The following is an 18,485-nucleotide window of genomic DNA, read 5'->3' as shown; positions in this document are numbered from 1 at the left end:
CTGCTGGCGGGAGACCCCTGTGTGCCCCAACACCCTGCCGGCTTCTGGGCCTGTCCCTACTGGCTGGGTCGGGGGCGAGGCAGAGCCAGCTCTGCAGGGCAGGGAGGCTGAGTGTGAGGAGGGCAGGAAGGGCCGGGCCGTGAGGGGCCAGCAGGGACGAGGGCGCCGACGGTGAGGCAGGGCCCCGTCTCCGGCCCCGGGAGCCGCTGAGGCCGGGCTGCGGGCCCTGCGGGCGCTCAGGGCTGCCACGTGGACACGGCCTGCACTCTTCCCTTTTTTGCACGCATGTTCAGGAAATGAACGTTTTCCTCCTCCTCTTCTGGATGGCTTCCCGGGAGGCCAGGCCTCTGGAAGGGGAGGCGGCCTGGGGCCCAGGAGTTGCTCTTGAGCTCCCCTCCCTGCCCAGAACTGACCCTTCTCCTGACAAGCGCCAGGCCACACTCCAACTCCACCCGCGCCCCCGGGGCCCAGAAGCCCAGGGGGTGGTGTGGGTTTGCTGGGATGCAGCCAGAGTCAGCTGTGCCCCCAACCCTGACACAGTACAGAGTCAGGGGCTGGAGGGGGGCCCTGGAAGCTTTCAGAGTCCCTGGAGGGTCTCAGCACAAGTCAGTGAGCACACTTGGGACCCCGCATGCACTGCCGGCCAGCCGTGGCCTTGGCTTGCTCCCTGGTGGGCCTGGCTTTGCCCCCGTGTGCTGGCCTGAGGGCGGTGAGGTGTGTGTGGCCCCGAAGGGTGGGTTCGTGGTGCATAGGCTGGTCTTGGTGGCTCAGCTCTGCAGCCTGGAGAGAGGGGCGTCTGCTGCCTGGGCCTTAGCTTCCCTGCCTCTGAAACGGTGTTTCACAAATGCTCAGCCAGTGGGAAGCGTCGTGGCCCCTGTGGCCTCTGCTCCGGCCCCCGGAGCTGGCAGGCGGCCTTGAGGGACCACGGGGGCTGGAGCCCCGGGAAGGAGATGGGTGTGGGGGGTTGGGCGCAGGGGGCACTGCTCTGGTGTCAGCCCCGAGACAGGCCTGCTCCCCAGCCCTGCCATCAGCAAGTCTGAGGCTGCGGCCTGGACACCACCGCTGCTTCTCTGCCACGACTGACTCAGCCTGTGGGGCGCCCGGGGGAGGGGGCTGGGGAGGGTGGCCCGGCGGACGGGGGCCTGGAGCTGCTGAAGGGCCCCCCTCCGGGCAAGACTCCAACCAAGTCCCAGAGCTGGGTCCGGGGCGGGGGCGTGTTGATGAGATCAGATTAGCGGGCCTGCAGCTTTCAGCCCCTGAGCTTAGACGAAGGCTGCGCCCCCCACCCGCCCCCTCTGCCTGGAGCCTCTCAGCCGCCCTGTGACTGCTCTCCAGCGCGTTCTGGAACGGGAAGTGATTTTAGGTCTTTGTGAAGTTTTATTTGGGAAATACAGAAGTCAGGTGGACAAAATTAGCTGCACGGAGGTTTTATAACACCGTGACATCGATGGAGGAGGCTTCAAGTGTAGTTTCTGATACTCCTTTCAAGGGAAGTGGAAAAAGGGTTTTGAGGAAACTTCGACTCCCTCGGAATGCAGTTCTAAGCGAGTTTTTATTTCTTCTCCTACAATTTCAGGAGAAGTTGCTGTGAGCGTGAGGGAAGCCTGCCTCCTGCCTGGGCTCAGGAGAGGGCTGGGGTTGGGGGAGGTGGGATGCAGGGCCCGCGGGGCCCGGAGGCTGTCAGGGCGGCTCTGGGCTCAGGCTGGGGCCCGCTCCCCGGGGCTGTGCGGCTGAGCAGGGCAGGTGATGAGGCTGCGGTCAGTGGTTCTCTGTTTGCTGCCCAAACCCAGCGGCCCCTCTGTGCCCCAGCTTGGGGCTTCCTCCTCCTCCAGCTCGCGGGACAAGGCTCCAGACCCCAGAGGAGCAAGATGAGTGGTTGCCGAGCTGCACCAGGGAGAGCTCCAGGGCACGAGACCCTGCCGTGGAGGGCCCAGGGTCCCTCGATCAGGCCCTCAGGCCCTCAGGCCCTGGGAGGCCACTTTCAGGAGGCGAGCTGGTCTCTGCTGGGCCCGGCGGGCCTCTGCAGTGCAGGCCTCTCTGTTTCTCCCTCTGAGGCTCGTCGGCTTCCCTGGCCAGGGCACCACCTCGAGGCTGCTCCTTCCCTGATGACTGCACGGCCTGGCCGCTGCTCTGGCGCCCTCAGACGGAGTTGTGTGCCTGGGCCCCATCCCTCCACTGCTGGGGAGCTGCCCCCCAGCCCCTGTCCCTAATCAGGCCGTGACCCAGCCCCAATTATGGGGCCGTGTTACCTAACAGCCAGGGTGCTTGGCATCCTTAATCCATACAAGTTGACAAGAGGCCAGATGAGAAATTCAGCCAAGGCTTTCCCGGGGCCCCTGAGGTGGCAGTGGGGATGAGAACAGCCCCCGGGCCCCTGGGCGTGCTCTCTGGCTGAGGGGGCGGGGCGAGCTGCCTCCTGATATGGGGGGGCGGCTGGCCCACCCTCGGGTGAGTGCAGGGGGCGTGTGCAGTACGCCGACCCTGCTTTCGCTCCTGGTTGTTCAGAAGAGGCGGCTGGGCTCTTGGTCTGTATCTTATCCATAGTTCACCCCAACTGAGCTTGCACACTCTTCTTTTCAGGCCCTTTTAGTTTCTTTGGGCTTCCCTGGTGGCTCAGCTGGTGAAGAATCCTCCTGCAAAGTGGGAGCCCTGGGTTCCTGGTTGGGAAGATCCCCTGGAGAAGGGAAAGGCTACGCACTCCAGTATTCTGGCCTGGAGAATTCCATGGGCCATGGGGTCGCAAAGAGTCAGACACGCCCGAGCGACTTTCACTTTCACTTTAGTTTCTCTGTATTGTCCATTTGCAAGCAGTGATGCTGCGGGTCCCGGGTCCGGGGCCAGCCTGTCTCGTGGGGGAGGGCCTCCCCTGCATGGGCTCCATCTGCACTCAGAAGGCTCCGAGGACCCGGGAAGGGCGTAGCTTCAGATACTTCATCCCACGTGCTGTGGGTCCAGCTTTCCTCAACCAGGCCCTTGGCCCAGCAGGCCCACCCGGCCGGCCATCTGGCTTTCTGTAGCGTCCAGCCACTCTGACCATCCTGGCCTTCTGGGTTCTCCTGGGTGTTCTCAGCTGCCCCCTCCCTGCAGGCCCCCTGGCTTTCACCCCGGGCTCTGACGGCCCGCCCTGCTCCCAGGGGTCCCTTGTATTTCTCTTGGGCATTGGTAGGCTTGTCAGTGACCATCCAGTCCTTGGTTCTTGGTTCTTTCATCTGGTCTTGCCAGCAGCAACACCGACCCGGTTCCTCCTGGCCTGGGGTGTGACACCCAGACCCCACCCCACTTGATCCTCGCTGCCAGCGGGATAGACTCCATGAGCATTTTGTCCCCTCAGGGCCTGACTTCTTGGACCACTCTGGAACCGCTGCCTCGAGCTGCGTGTTCTGGAAGCGGAGGCTGTGCCCGAGTTTGGGGTATGAGTAGTCCACGCTGGGCAGGGCAGGGGGAGCTGGACTGGCGGGAAAGACTGCTGGTGCTAGAGGCGTGTGAGGCGTTGCTCAGCCCCGGGGCTGCCCCGAGTAACTGCCCCGACAGAGCATCCAGCATTAGGCTGAGTGGCTGGACCTCTGGGCCCTCTCGCCGACCCTGAATGTGGGGTGCAGGGAGGAGCTGACCCTGAGGGAGGAGGCAGCTGGAGGCTGAGCTGACCGCTCCCCTGGCCAGGCAGCGGGACCCCCGTGGAGAAGCTGTGCCAACCCAGGTCCTGCGGGGACATCAGAGCTCAGCCATACTTCAGAGGCCTGCTGCCCTCCCTGGTTTGGCAGCAATGTCAGGAGAGGGCTGGCGCAGCCCGGGAGTGGGGTGCAGCCGCGGAGGTGGGGGTGCTCCACCTCCAGAGCCCTGGACACCTCTGGTCTTTACCGTCCATCTTCCTGGTGGGCTGACGGCTCTGCGGGGCAGGCGTGGGGGGCTGCGTTTTGCCACTGCAGCCACCTGGGTGTGGCTCAGCTGAATCTGTTTTGAGCACCAACTGTGTGCCAGGCTCTGATCACTTCCCAGCAGGATGCTGCTGCCCTTGGGTGCCTCCTGCGGGGTCCCCCACCTTGTCAGGGCCCAGGGCTTTGATCCTACTCCTTCTGTGCTCCGCCCCTATCCATGGGCTTCCCAGGTGATGCTGGTGATAAAGAACCCTCCTGCCAATGCAGGAGACATAAGAAACATAGCTTTGATTCCTGGGTCGGGAAGATCCCCTGGAGGAAGGAATGGCCACCCACTCCAGTGTTCTTGCCTGGAGAATCCCACGGACAGAGGAACCTGGTGGGTTACAGTCCATAGAGTCGCAAAGAGTCAGACACGACTGAAGTGACTTAGCATGCACGCACACACTCCATCAGTAGTGTGGTTAAGGGTCCCTCCCTGGGCACTGCCTGAGGTGATGAGTCTGAGTAAGGAGCCTGGAGTAGCTAGCTGGCAGGACTTGATGCTCTTTCAAACATTTGAAGGAAGGAAACGGGAGGGAAAGCTTCTTGTTTTAGTTTGTTCATGGGTTGGCAGAGAAGTGACCTTTCGAGCAGCTTAAGAAGCAGCAATGAACGGTGGCTGAGGCAGGGACTGGGTCAGCGAGTGGGTGGGAGCCGGTGGTCCGGCCATGACTCTGGTTCCTTTGGGGCTCATCTGTCTGCTGGATGAGGCAGGTCTCCTCCGTGGGCTCTGACTCACCTCGGGGGCGCGGTGACCGGATTCACAGGCTGGACTCAGAAGGGTGGGTGGCCACGTGGTGTCTGGACTGGAGGCATTGCCGTTCACACATCCACCCGAGGAGACCCATCACCCCTGTCCGAGAGGCCTGTCCCACTTGGTGTGACCCTGTCACCTCTAACCTGCTTCACTGTGGAGTCGCTTTTTTCACAAAGCACCTGCTGCTCTTGCATGCACACTGCAGTTTGATGGGAAATATTTTGGGACTTTTTTTGGTAGGTCTCTTCATTGTCAGAGGAAGTGAGAGGAGGTCCTGGGGAAACGCCCTTGTCTGTGGTTGAGGAAGAGACAAATGAGCTGCTCTTTGCAGGCGGCCATGGGGGTCCCTTATGGACTGAAAGTGCCGTCCCCTCAGCCAACCCCCAAATACAGTGCGGCTGTGTTTGCAGATGGGGCCGTGATGAAGGTAATTAAGGGCAAATGAGGTCATAGGGGTGGGGCCCTGACCCTGTGTAATTAGTGTCCTTATAAGGAGAGGTGAGCTCGTCTGCCCCAGTTTCTTTCTCTGGCATTTGAGGGCAGCAGAAAGGTGGCCATCTAACAGCCATGAAGGCAGGTTTCGCTCGAGACCAGATGGCTGCGGCCTTGACCTTGGACGTCTCATCCTCGAGAACTGTGAGGAGCGCTGTGTTGCTCAAGCCCCCCGTTTTTGGCATTTTGTATGGCCGCCTGAGAGTACTAAGGCAGGGTCCAAATATCCAGATGGTCAGCAGAGCCAAGGCAGCAGGACTGGCAGCTCTGGTTAAGCAAGCACAGCGGTGATGCCAGTGGGGGATAGCCAGAGAGCGTGGGCTTGAGGATCCTTTGGTGATCGGGAGACCTGGGGAGAAAGGGGTGACAGGACCCAGCTGAGCAGAGGCCGGGGTCCCAAATCACAGACGGTTTAGAAACCTGCAGCATGTGCCTGCACGTCTGAGTCTGACCTTCTTTCTGGTTAAGGGGTTTGAGGAGCCAGAGTGCGCGTCATTACCTGGATATTACTCTGCGCATTTTGACATGATTGTTGAAGTGAGGGAGGATTTTATTTAAAGTGCTCAGCAGAGTAAATCCTCTCTGCGGTGTGGCCGCCACTTTGAGCGTCTCAAGCCCACTACCAGCAGGAAACAACACACCTCAGCCGCCTCGCAGTTGGGGGCAGGAGGCTGGGCTGTGTCTGGAGGCTCAGCGTGGAGGGTGCAAGTTCCCCTGGTGGTTTGGAGGACCCAGGCCCTTGCAGGTCGTCACATGAGGGCCTCCGTTTCCTGCTGGCCGTCTCTGGGAAGCTGTCCTCGGCTCCTCGCTGGCTGTGGGGATGGTCTCTGGCAGCAACGACGGCCAGGCCCTCTGGGATGCTGCAGCAAGGGGAGCGGCGCGCCCAGCGTGGGTGACTCGGCTTCTGCATAGAATTTCATCCTCGGGATTGTCGGGCATGGAGATATGCACCCTGAACTTAAATCTAGTTCCTTTTATACACCAGCCAGGGACGCACAGCCCTCGGAGCTTCCCGCCTCCTCTGAGGGCCCACCTGAGGCCCTGCTGGCTCTGCTTGGCCTGGTCCTGGGCTCACAGGGAAAGCAGACCCCGCCGTCCAGTGCAGGGCATGACGAGGACCCAGCCAGCTCCCGACCTTGAGGGCCTGACCTTGGGTTTGCCAGGATAGACGCCGGACACATCCACTTCCTCTCAGAGCCCAGCCTGCTCAGTGGAGGGACAATAGGAAATGGCCCGCTTCCGACCTGCCAGGGTCCGGATCCGCCCAATGGGACCAGTGAGCCTCAGGTAATGAGCATCAGGTGGGAGGTTGGTGTCTTAAGGGACACACCCCTACAGGCGGGGTTTCCTAGGGCCCTGGCCCCTCGTGCCTTACTGGGGGAGGTGGACAGCGAGTTAGCCCCGCCGGACACGCTTGGCCTCGTCGACTGAAGCCCAGTCTGCCACACGCTCTGACTCAAGGCTCTCCCGCTCAGGAAATGCACACACGTGGGCCCTGAGAGACGTGTCCAAACAGATTCATGACAGCGCCACGCGCCAGCCAAAAGCGAGAGGCGGCCCAACTGTCCCTCCACAGGAAGTGGGTAAATAAGCTGTGGAGTGTATAGACAAACGGCACTCAGCCAGGAAAACAGAGGCTCTCTAGTGATGTCAACGCACGATGAACGTCAGACTCAACGCGCAGAAGAGGCTGCGTCTCGGGAGAAGCCGAGCGGCCAGGTGCCACCAACTCGAAGCTGGAAAGAGGGCAGGCAGCACTGGGCTCTGGGAACAAAGAGGTGGCGGAATGAAAGGAAATGCGTGCCGGGGGCCCAACAGGGCTGGTTCTGGGGAGACGGGGATGCGGGGCTGGGTCCAGACGACGGCAGAGTCTCCCTCTCAACCCGGGTGGTGGGCGTGGAAGGCCGATTTCATTTTTACTGTCACTAAAATGAAATATCTCCATGTTATAACCTCCCCTCTGGCTGACACCTGGGATAACACATACAGAACAGCTTCCCAAGGGCCACCACGGCCTTTGCGCACATTATCCCCACTTAATCCTCTCCATCAATTTGGAATCACCTTCCCTGTTGCCCCCATGAAAGATGGTCCCTTGGGTGGCCGCTGGGGGACCAGGCTCCGGGTCAGTGACGACATTTCCCTACACCCCTGTTGTACCTGGGTGGAGTCTTGTGGTCAGGCCAGTGGAATGTGCGGCCCATAAACCCTCCACAGCCCCCGGCAGCCCCTTCTGTGCTAACTGGGTGTGGACACTGAGGCCCGGAGACGACCCGGGGAGGAGCCTGTGTACGAGCTTCTGGGTCCCTGCACGGCCCCCTGGCCCAGAAAACCAGGCTGCCCGCCCCCGTGATCATTCAGTTCAGTTCAGTCGCTCAGTCGTGTCCGACTCTCCGCGACCCCATGAATCACAGCACGCCAGGCCTCCATGTCCATCACCAGCTCCCGGAGTTCACTCAAACTCATGTCCGTCGAGTCGGTGATGCCATCCAGCCATCTCATTCTCTGTCGTCCCCTTCTCCTCCCACCCCCAATCCTTCCCAGCATCAGAGTCTTTTCCAGTGAGTCAGCTCGTCGCATGAGGTGGCCAAAGTATTGGAGTTTCAGTTTTAGCATCAGTCCTTCCAATGAACACCCAGGACTGATCTCCTTTAGGATGGACTGGTTGGATCTCCTTGCAGTCCAAGGGACTCTCAAGAGTCTTCTCCAGCACCACAGTTCAAAAGCATCAATTCTTAGAAGTTGCTAAACAAGAACAGGAAGTAAACTCTCATTGTCTTGAGCCACTGAGATCTGGCCCTCATGTATGACAGCTGGGGAGAGCGACTCTGGCCCAGGAGCCAGGTCTGTTTCCTGCTTTCACACGGACCTGAGCTGAGAATGGCTTCTCCATGTGAGGCTGGGGTGACTTCCGCCGTGACGCGGCTGGGCTGGCCTCCTTTTTCCACACACCTCCTGGTTCTGGGATTAGCTTCTTAGTTCGTGGTCTTGTAGGCCAGACAGCTCACCCGGGGTAATAACCATGGGCTCGTGAAGTCATAGGACTCCTGGGGCTGGGCGGGACCACAGAGAGTCCTTGCTCCATCGCCTTGTTGGACATGGAAAGACTGGCCCAGGGTGAGCCAGGTGGGCCAGTCTCGAAGCGACTTCATGACGGGAGGTCTGGAAGCTGAGCCCTGGCGTCCCCTGGAGGCCCGGCCGCCTCTCTCCACTCTGGGTCTGGGGCACTGGTCCCTGCCCTGGATCCAGGAAGTTAGCTGGAGGGTGGGAGGCCTCCAGATTTAGTTTGCAGGTCAAGGGCCCCCACCTGCTTTGCTGGGGCTCTGTGTCCTCCATGTCAGATGGTGTGGAGCAAAAGCCCAAGTCAGAGGAAGCCACGTCCACTGACCCTCTGCCATTTTACCCAGGGTGTCCCTTCCTCTGCTGGGAGGGTGAAGGGCAGGCCTGACTTCAGGCATCCCTGGACGCTCCAGCGACAGCCGCCCCAACATGAACGTGCTCTCTGTGGCCCTGTGTATGCCAAGCCCGCTTCCCATTTTCTGTTGGAGACACTGACGGGATTCCCCTCGCTTTGTTGATGCAAGGATGTCTCCATGAGCTTCCTGGTCTGCCTCACTATCTTCCCTGGTGAAGACTGATAATGACGAGTGAAAGCCTCCTCTGATACTGACTTCTTGACAAACTTAACCCGTGGAAAAATGACCCAGGCTTCAGCTTTCCATCTGGCAGCCAGGGCGGTCCACCCCTGCAGGCCTGGACGCAGGACTTTGCTCTCCTCACTCTGCTGGACGGGGAGGCCTGCTCTGCTCGCCCAGGTGCCACGTGCCTTCCTCAGTCCTGCGGGCAATGCTGGTGGTTGGGCGCATCCCAGAACCACGGCACCCACTGCGTAGACCAGGCTACCTGTGAGCGGCTCCTCAGCCTCCGCACAGAGCTCCTAGAAGCCTGTGCAGAGAGAACACGGCAGCAGCGCGCCTGCGACCACTTTGACCTGTAAGTGCTTTGAGTCACTTCCTCTTCCCTCCCACTGGTGAGAACTGATCTTGTGGTTCCATGCAACTTCAAGGGAGGCTGGGAACCATCCCTGGTTGGGCATCGGCTCCCGGCATGACTCTGCATTGAGCTGCCTTTCCTACAGGTTGATCTGCAACACCATTGGGGTCGTGGAGACAGAAGGTGGGTGCTTGCATGCAGTCATCTTTCTGGCTGAAGCAGGGGGCTTCTATGAGAGGTGGCAGGCTCTTAGCATATCTGCCACGGCCCACAGGCCACTGTCAGTTGGTCACTGAGCCCAGAAGAAGCCGCAGAATCCTTCTTGACATAGTGTCTTATGGAAAATAAGCGAGGGCCAAAGAAATGAGAAAAGCAAAGGCTATTTGTTCAGTGCTTATTATAGCAAGGGAGTCGGGGATCACAGCTTCCCTTTCGGCAGAGACTCAGAGGCAAGCAGAGGAGTGGGTAAGGTTCATAGTGGGGAAAAGGGAAAAGCTATGCCTTGATTGGAGGCCACTGGCCTGGGGAAGCTGTAGAGGGCTGACCAGAAGCAGGCAGCCTGTGTGAGCTGTTAGGGTGCATAGAGAGGATGCTGGAGCCAGTTCTTTACTCCCAATGCCTGGGTTTCCTCTGGAGGCGCCGGAGACTTGGCTGGAGCAGAGAAGAAGGGTCTACTCCCTGCAGACAGACACCGACGCCTGATGCTCCCAGAAGGAAGCATGCTTTTCTCCTTTGGGATTTTGAGGGGCGAAGAAAGCTGCAAATGGCTGAGCCCACACTTGGGAGGACACGCTGAAGTCAACTCAGACGTGGGTCCATCCAACACCTAGAAGAGGAGGTGGTGGACACCTGATGTGGCACACCCAGCCCCTTCTCACCGAACAGCTTTGGGCCTCACCCACTGATGCCGTGGGGAACAGGCCTCTGCTCTGGTCTGCTTCCCACTCTTCTGGGTGCGTGATCCTGAGAGAGCAGTTCTGGTCTCAGTGGCCTGTGTTCAAGCTCTGGCTTCACCATGTGGGATCCTGGGCAAGTTAATGACCATTCAGAACCTCCCCATTGTAAAATGGGGGTGATTCTGGTGCTGCCAGGTTGGGCTGTTGGGGGATCCATGAGATAAAGGGGGAGGAGCACTTTGCCTGGGACCTGGCCAAGTGACCTCTCTGCAAAGATACCCCCGGGTGAAGTTACTGGGTTTCCCGCCTGCCCCTCGCTGCCCCCGCCTGCCCCTCGCTGCCCCCGCTGCCCCCGCCAGTCTGTGCGCCTGGGCCGCTGCTCTCCTCTCCCCTGGAGGCGCTGCGTCCAGCAGAGCCTTGAGTCTTTCTGTTGCCTTTGTCCGACTCTCTGCTGCCCCGCGGACTGCAGCACCAGGATCCTCCGTCTGCCGCTGTCTCCCGGAGCCTGCTCAAATGCATGTCCTTCGAGTCAGTGGTGCCGTCCAACCATCTCGTGCTCTGCCGCCCCCTTCTCCCTCTGCCGTCAGTCTTTCCCGATGAGCAGAAAGAGCTCTGTCTCCAGGAGGGCTCTGCTTGCCCTTTGTGGCTGCGCGAGTCTCCCCGTCTTCTCTCACTCGGACGCTTGTCACCCCGGCTCTGTGTTCTCTCCGTGGGTGAAGAAGAGGCTCCATTATAATCAGAGCCCCAGACAGGATCCTCCTGTGGCCCCAGGCCTGTGATCACATGGGCAGCCTCCCTGAGCCTGCGTCCTGGGATATGGTAGTTATTCACAAGCACCAGGGGCCTCGAATGTGCCAAGCACGATGTAAACGTTTGCTGCTTCCCTGGAAGAAGAGTGGTCCCCTTATTTAGGGACAAGACTCTGGGGTAAGTGACTGGCCGTGGGCCTTGCCCGGGCCGAGGGCGGGTGCCATGGTCTGAAGGCCTGTCCAGCTCCAGGGTCGCCCAGGTAACTGCTCCCATGGCCTGACCTCGTCTATGGCGATGATTTCACTGCTCTCCGCGCCCCGCCCGCTGGCCTCCCAGCCCCTCCGGCTGATGCTCAGTGAGTGTGGGTGAATACTTGCCGAGCGGTGGAGCTGGAACACAGACTTGTATAAAATCCTGTACGTGCCCTTGGGGCTGGGGAAATGGGTGTTGGGGAAGGTTTTGGAGAAGATAGGACCTGGATTTTATCCAAGGCTGGTAATGGTGCACCCCGTCAGGCCATATCCGCCCCCAGAAGGGCTGTGGTGAGCCTCCCGCAGGCGGCCTGTGCCTCTGAAGGGCTTCAGCACCGGCGTGAAGACACAGTCCATGGGCTTCAGAAAAGCCCGCTGCCCCGCTCCGCGTCTGCTGGAGATTACGAAGTCGCCCCTCCCCCACTGGGTGCTCCTGGCGTGAGAGTTCTCTGGACTGACAGGGAGGATTAAAGTGAGTTCCGAGGTTTCGTGCAATCTTTGAAGATAAGGAGTCCAGTTGGTGTGTGGAGCAGAATTCTTTGTGCTGCCAAGGCATTCCTGAGAGTCCAGAGGCGCAGAGCGCCCCAGCTTGCCGTGGGGGCGGGGGCCCGGGGTCCAGGGCGGAGGGTGTTTCATTCACACGTTCACTCATCCCCCTGGCAGAGAGGTGCTGGATTCCTCCTCGGGGCTGGTGTCTTGCCCAGGACTGAAAATACAGTGGTGACAGAGGAAGGAAGGAAAAAGAAATCCAAACAAAAAACCAGCTGTTTCTGCTCCAGAGCAGCCAGCTCTGTAGAGAAGAGAGAATTGACCAAGTGTCTGAAAACCCAGTGCAAGTACCTGGGTGAGAGGGGCCGGGAGAGCCGGACCATGGAAGAAGCGACAGGAATAGAACTCGTCTCAGGGGCCGGAGGAGGGGCTTCCTGGAGGAGGCGGCATTTGAGTCAGATTTTAACGAAAGGTTCCCTTCCCTGGTGGCTCAGAGGGCCAAGAGTCTGCCTGCAGTGCAGAAGACCCGGGTTTGATCCCTGGGTTGGGAAGATCCCCTGGAGGAGAGCATGGCAACCCACCCCAGTACTCTTGCCTAGAGAACTCCATGAACAGAGGAGCCTGGCAAGCTACAGTCCATGGGGTCGCAGAGAGTCAGACACGGCTGAGGGACTGGGAGTGGAGGGACAGCCTGTGCTTCGTGGCGTGAGTGTGGCTGGTCCCAGGGCCCCAAGGAGGTGAGTGAGTGAAGCAAAGGATCAGAGGGTGACGGGGAGAAGGTGGGACCAGCTGACGAGAGGCAGGGCCGGGGCTGGAGCAAGGTCCTGGAGTGAACCGTTTCGTTTCTGAGCAACCCCGGCCTTTGGGACGGCGAGGGGAGCATGGAAATCACTGCTGGCCGTCCAACGACGCCGGGCTCCAGTGTCCTCTGTCCCCGCTTTCGGCTCAGCCACCAAGAGGAACTCAGAACCAGGTGGTGACAGTCACGTCGGGTTCACAGGGACCCCGTGGCCTTCCTGGGAGGGGGGTGTCATCCCAGGACCAGGACCGCTCAGCCTACAGAGGATGAAGGGGTGGAGTCGGGAAGTGCAGGTTCCCCGGTTGGACAAATCGACAGCATTTGGGGTCTTCTGAGGTTGGGGGACCATCGCCCCTGTCTAGCTCTCAAACGAGGTTAACGCCCCAGAAGAACACCCCACACCCATGAGATGATCCCGTCCGCCCCTCCTCCCGTCTCCAGGCCCGTCTGCTTCCTGTCTCCACGGACCTGCCTATTCTGGGTATTTCTCGCGCGTGGGGCCCAACGATGCGTGGTCTTCACGCCTGACGCTTTTGCTGAGTGCAGCGCTTTCACGGTTCATCCACTGGTCATTTCCTGGACCAGCACTTCATCCCTCTTTGTGATTGAATAATAGTCCACTGCACAGCTAGGCCACATTTCTTTATCCATGTTTCTGCTTCTGTCAAAGCCCGTCAGACCTTCCGCCCTGGAGGCAGCATGCCTTCCTGCAGTGATCCGCGTTCCAGGAGTGAGTTCACCTGCCCCGTCCACAGCCTCTGCCAGCCTTACAAGGCCTCTCACTTGCTAACACAGGACACGTGGGCTGTCTCTAGCCTCTGACTGTTACGCACTGCGTCTCGAAGGACAGCGACCCAGCTCCGCAGGGACCATTGTCAAGCTGACGCGGTAGCTAGGCCATTAAGGAGCCTTTCATATTGTTTGTTTTTGGCTGTGCTGGGTCTGCGTTGCTGTGCGGGCTTTCTCTAGTTGCGGCGAGCGGGGTTTACGCTCCAGTTAAGGGTGCGCCGGCTTTTCGTTTCAGCGGCCTCTCTCGGGGAGCACAGACCACGACAAGCAGCTCCAGTACCTGCGGTGCTCAGCCTTAGTCGTCCCACAGTGTGTGGGATCTTCCCGGGCCTGGGATGGAACCCGTGTCCCCTGCATCGGCAGGTGGATTCTTAACCGCAGGACCAGCAGGGAGTCCCAGGGGCTTTTGTATACTCCAGCAGCCTGGCAGGTTCTGGGTGACAGGAAGGGAGACAGGAGCGGTGGGTCGCGGGGTCGGGGTCCCATTGTCCTGCCACTGGCCCAGGGGAACATCCTGCCAGGCCCTGTGTGGGTGAGCGAGATGCCCTGTGAGGTCTTGGTGAGTGCTGCTGGCAGAGGCCATGTGGACGGGACAGGTGAACCCACTCCTGGAACACGGATCGATGCAGGAAGGCGAGCTGCCTCTGGGGCAGAAGGGCTGAGGGGCTTTGACAGACTCACTTTGGCACAGGGTGCTGGGCGGTTGCGTGCCATCGGTTGCACACTCAGCAGTCGTGGCAGAGGCTACAGCAGCGTCGGTGGGAGGAGCCGCAGGTGGGTGGGCTCTAACCCGTGCAGAGTCTAACCCGTGAGCACACTGCTCTTGTCCTCACTGTTCGGGCACGGGGTGGTGGGCAGAGAGGCTGGCTGACACCCCGCGGGCGAGCTCCTGACCCCCCGAGCTGTGCTCATACCAGCGCCCCCCAGAGGCCATTGCCTGCAGACCAGCCCACCCACTTCTCCCCAAAAACCTCCAGTCTCTGAACTTCCAGTCCTCGCCTAACATGCCCCAGAAGCATCGTAGACTCTAATCTCCTGCTGCTTCTCAGCCATGCAAAGTTGGTGACAAACATTCTGCTTGAAGCTCTATCGGGGGACCCCCCCCCAAGTGGAGGCGGGGCTGGATCACGGGGCCGGGGGATTGCTGTGGTCCTGACATGCGAGAGTCACCAGCCAGCCAGTGGATGGAATGGGTGGGAATTACACCTTTAAGGAACCGTGATGTGCACGCCGAGAAGGAAGGCTGAGTGGTTGTGCCCTGGAGGAGTGGCGGGATAAGCTTCACCCCCACTGTGGTTTCATCATGTACTGAATGGTACAAATCCACAGCTATTTTTTATTGTTTGGTAATACTATTAAAATTTTTCAACAAACCCATTCAGTGGGCAATCAGCAGATATGTAAAAATCATGTTTGACAAAATGATGAATTTTGATTTCCTTTTCTCAAGAGAGTGGAGCATTTAACTTGGATGGAATAGGGGTGGATATTGAACTCCAGATGGGGCAGTGGCTAGAGCACTGAGTGGCCAGGAAGCAGAGGGCGTGACCATGGGCATGGCGCCAGCTGGTCTCAGGGGGCGGTCCCCTGGAGACTGAAGGCAACGGCACAGGTGCAGCTGCAGTTCAGGGACGCACGACTCCGAAGCCTGTTGCTGTCTTCAGAGAGGACGTCTGTTCTTCAAATTTAATTTCGCTATTGTTTTTTCCATCCTGAGTCTTATACACACATCCTCAGAAGAAATTTCCAAGCCATCGAGTGATGCTCCATCAGTCATCTGAAGCAAGAAATCAGTTAAATTAATTCCAAAAATGTTTTGATTTTTTTAAATCCAGTGGATAGACTATAGGTAAAGCATCTGGAAGTTCATTGGAACAAATGTGAAACATCTGATGTACTGCCAATCCTGGTGCAAATTCAGTGAAAACAAAACAGATTCTTCAACAGTGAAGTTTTGTTCATTTTGAAAGTGATTACAAGGAGATGAATTTGGGAGGATCATAGCACTCTGCTGAAAACATGCAATATTTTGACTAAATTAAGCCAAAACTATGGTTTTTCCAGTAGACGTGTACGGATGTGAGAGCTGGGCCATAAAGAAAATTGAGCCTGAAAAAATGATGCTTTTGAATTTTGGTGTTGGAAAAGACTCTTGAGAGTCTCTTGGACAGCAAGGAGATCAAACCAGTCAGTCCTAAAGGAAATCAACCCTGAATATTCTTTGGAAGGACTGATGTTGAAGCTGAAACTTCAATATTTTGGCCACTTGATGTGAAGAGCCGACTCACTGGAAAAGACTCTGATGCTGGGAAAGATTGAAGGAGGAGGAGAAGGGGATGACAGAGGATGAGATGGTTGGATGGCATCACCGACTCAATTGATACAGATTTGAGCAAGCTCCAGGAGAGTCAATGGTAGGGGGCCTGGTGTGCTGCAGTCCATGGGGTCACAAAGAGCTGGACACGACTTAGCAACTGTACAACAACAAAAAAACCAATTATTACTGGGAACTGGTTGGGGTTTGCACAAAATTCCTCATTGCTTTTAAGCCAGCTTGATGTGCAGCCAATAAATATAGAAGGTGGAGTCCTTCAAATATATAGATATTTATGTTTTTATATATACACACAAATGCACAGAATAAACAAAGCCATAGCGTTTGTTTCAAAGGCAACGTGCAGTTAAAAAACCCTTCAGAGTATCAGTCCGTACTTTCTCAGTTTGCCGCTTGTCGTCTGAGTTCAGGAACGTTGGAGCCACTGAAGAGTTATCTGGGATGGGATTGGAGTTTTGGGAAAGGAGTCTTCTGCGATTGATGGACATTTGCTTGGAGAGCTTTAAACAAAGGATTTGACAAACGGAGCCACGGCATGTGAGCTTTTGAATCTTTCAAGAATTGTGATGATTGAAAACAAAGTTTGCAGAGTTGAGGCTGCTGATGCTGGTTGCTACGAATGCAAAGGCAGCAACAGACACTTTTAACTTGAGTCTCAGACAGGGCGTAAGATCTGACTTCGGATTGTACAACTGTGCTTCAGAAAATCGTACTTGTGGGAAGAAGGTTTTGAGGGTGCTTTTTGGTTTGAGTGGATAAATTTCCAAAGGGTCGCGTGTGGAGACAACCCACTTGAATTTGCCCATAAATACATCTGCTGACAAGAGGCGTTCTCAACAGAAATGCACCTGAGGGTATAATTGGGCAGAAAATGTGCACATTTCAGCAAAACATAATCAAACAGATAAAACCTGAGATTGTGAAAACCCTCCATCCCGCAGAAACGACACTGAACTTACCAGATATCTCAGCCTTTTTCAAGGATGTATTTTCTCAAATAAAAATACTAGGGTTTCCCTGTTGGCTCAGATGGTAAGGAACCTGCCTGTAAGGCAGGAGACCTGGGTTTGTTTCCTGGGTTAGGAATATCCTCTGGAGAAAGGAATGTGATTCTCCAGCATTCCTGCCTGGAGAATCCCATGGACAGAGGAGCCTGGCGGGCTACATACAGTCCATGGGGTCACAAAGGGTCAAATACTACTGAGCAGCTAACACTTTCACTTTCTTTTTTCCACAGAGAAAGGGCTAGTGAAGGCCTCAAGGAATTCAAATATAATTCACATAAATTTGAATGATTTGCTAGAAATTTTAAACTTAAAAAATAAGAGCAAATTGGAATAAACCCCAGCGACGCACATTGGAACATGTTGCCGAGAAGGGAAATGCACCAAGGCTTATAAGCACATGTCGTGTATTTCACTTTATGTGCTCAGTTATGTTTTCCTATTTTTAGAAAGCATTTTAGTTTTGGAAACAGTTGCGGAATCAAACTGTTTTGCAGAGCCTCCACTACAATACAGCTAACTTGCAGGTGAGCACGCACAGCCAGCCCGGCTAACTCTGGTTCCGCTGCTAGCTCCCGATGCAGGGGTGTCCGTGGTTATAATCCCTGGTTCAGGGCCAGACGCTCAGCTCCACTCCTCAGCCGTGTGGATCTCTAACACTTGATCTTAAAAAGAATTTTTTTTTCATGAAGTTGCTGCCAAACATTCAGGTTTATGGGGACGAATCCAACGTTCTCGAGGTCCCCTCTAGCCCTTTTTCTGTGAAACATCATGTTTTCATTCCAGGGACACATCCTCTTGATGCGGCTTCCCAGGGAAAGGGCCCACCCATCCATCAATGCAGGAGACGCGGGTTCTGTCCCTGGGTCAGGAAGATCCCCTGGAGGAGGAAATGTCAATGCACTCCAGGATTCTTGCCTGGAGAATCCCACGGACACAGGAGACTGGCGGGCCACAGTCTGTGGGGCTGCAGGAGTCGGACACGGCTGAGGCGGCTGAGCACATGCTCTTCAGAGAGGCTGGGGTGCCCTGTGCGGGGGGACAGACCCACGTCCCTACGGCCGGGCTCAGGGAGAGAGGTGGTGTTGGCTTCGCCGCCCTCTGCATCGTCTGGGGAGCATCTCCATGTAAGTGCTATCTCTGCACCGTGGCCCCAGGGGAACAGGCCCCTTCGGGTCAGACAGGCCTCTCCATGTCCCTGCAGCCAGGACCGCACGGCCTCCAGACATGCCTGAATGAACGCGTGAACGATCAGCCTCCCACCTCAGGGGCTCTTGCTGACGCCTCCCCCGCCTCTGTCCCCTGACGCAGTCCCAACACACCCACCCCCAGAGCCTCTGCAGGGGCTTCTCGTCTGGGGGCCAAGTGGGCTTCCGTCCAAGCTTCTGGAGACCTCCACCCCCAGGAAGACAGCTTCATGAAGGGTCCCCTGATGCTCCCTGCAGGTGCAAACCCTGACATCCCCCAGAGTAGGTTCCCATAACCCCCTCCCAGAGGCCTCTGTCTACAGGGGTGCCACAGGTCCTACACAGAGCCTGCACGCCCAGGGAGGTCCCCGTGGCTTCTGGTTTCTGGGCTCTGGCCTGACTCAGCCTCTGCTCTGCTGCCTCCTTCTTCTTGCAAGGAGTAGGCTCTGGCCCTTTTCCTCTGAGCCCAAGTGCAGGGGAGAGGGCGGCCGCCAACCTTAAGTTTGCAGGGAACAGAGGCCTATGGTGCTGGAGAAGACTCTTGAGAGGCCGTTGGACTGCAAGGAGATCCAACCAGTCCATCCTAAAGAAAATCAGTCCTGAATGTTCATTGGAAGGACTGACTCTGAAGCTGAAACTCCAATACTTCGGCCACCTGATGCAAAGAGCTGACTCATTGGAAAAGACCCTGAAGCTGGGAAAGATTGAAGGCGGGAGGAGAAGGGGATGACAGAGGATGAGATGTTTGGATGGCATCACTGACTCAATGGACATGGGTTTGAGTAAACTCCGGGAGTTGGTGATGGGCAGGGAAGCCTGGCATGCT

The sequence above is a fragment of the Moschus berezovskii genome, chromosome 11, assembly GCF_049115385.1.
Source record: "Moschus berezovskii isolate FMDL1 chromosome 11, NW_MosBer_1.0, whole genome shotgun sequence".
Taxonomy (NCBI): domain Eukaryota; kingdom Metazoa; phylum Chordata; class Mammalia; order Artiodactyla; family Moschidae; genus Moschus; species Moschus berezovskii.
The sequence above is the reverse complement of the archived record's forward strand: the minus strand, read 5'-3'. Positions refer to the sequence as shown.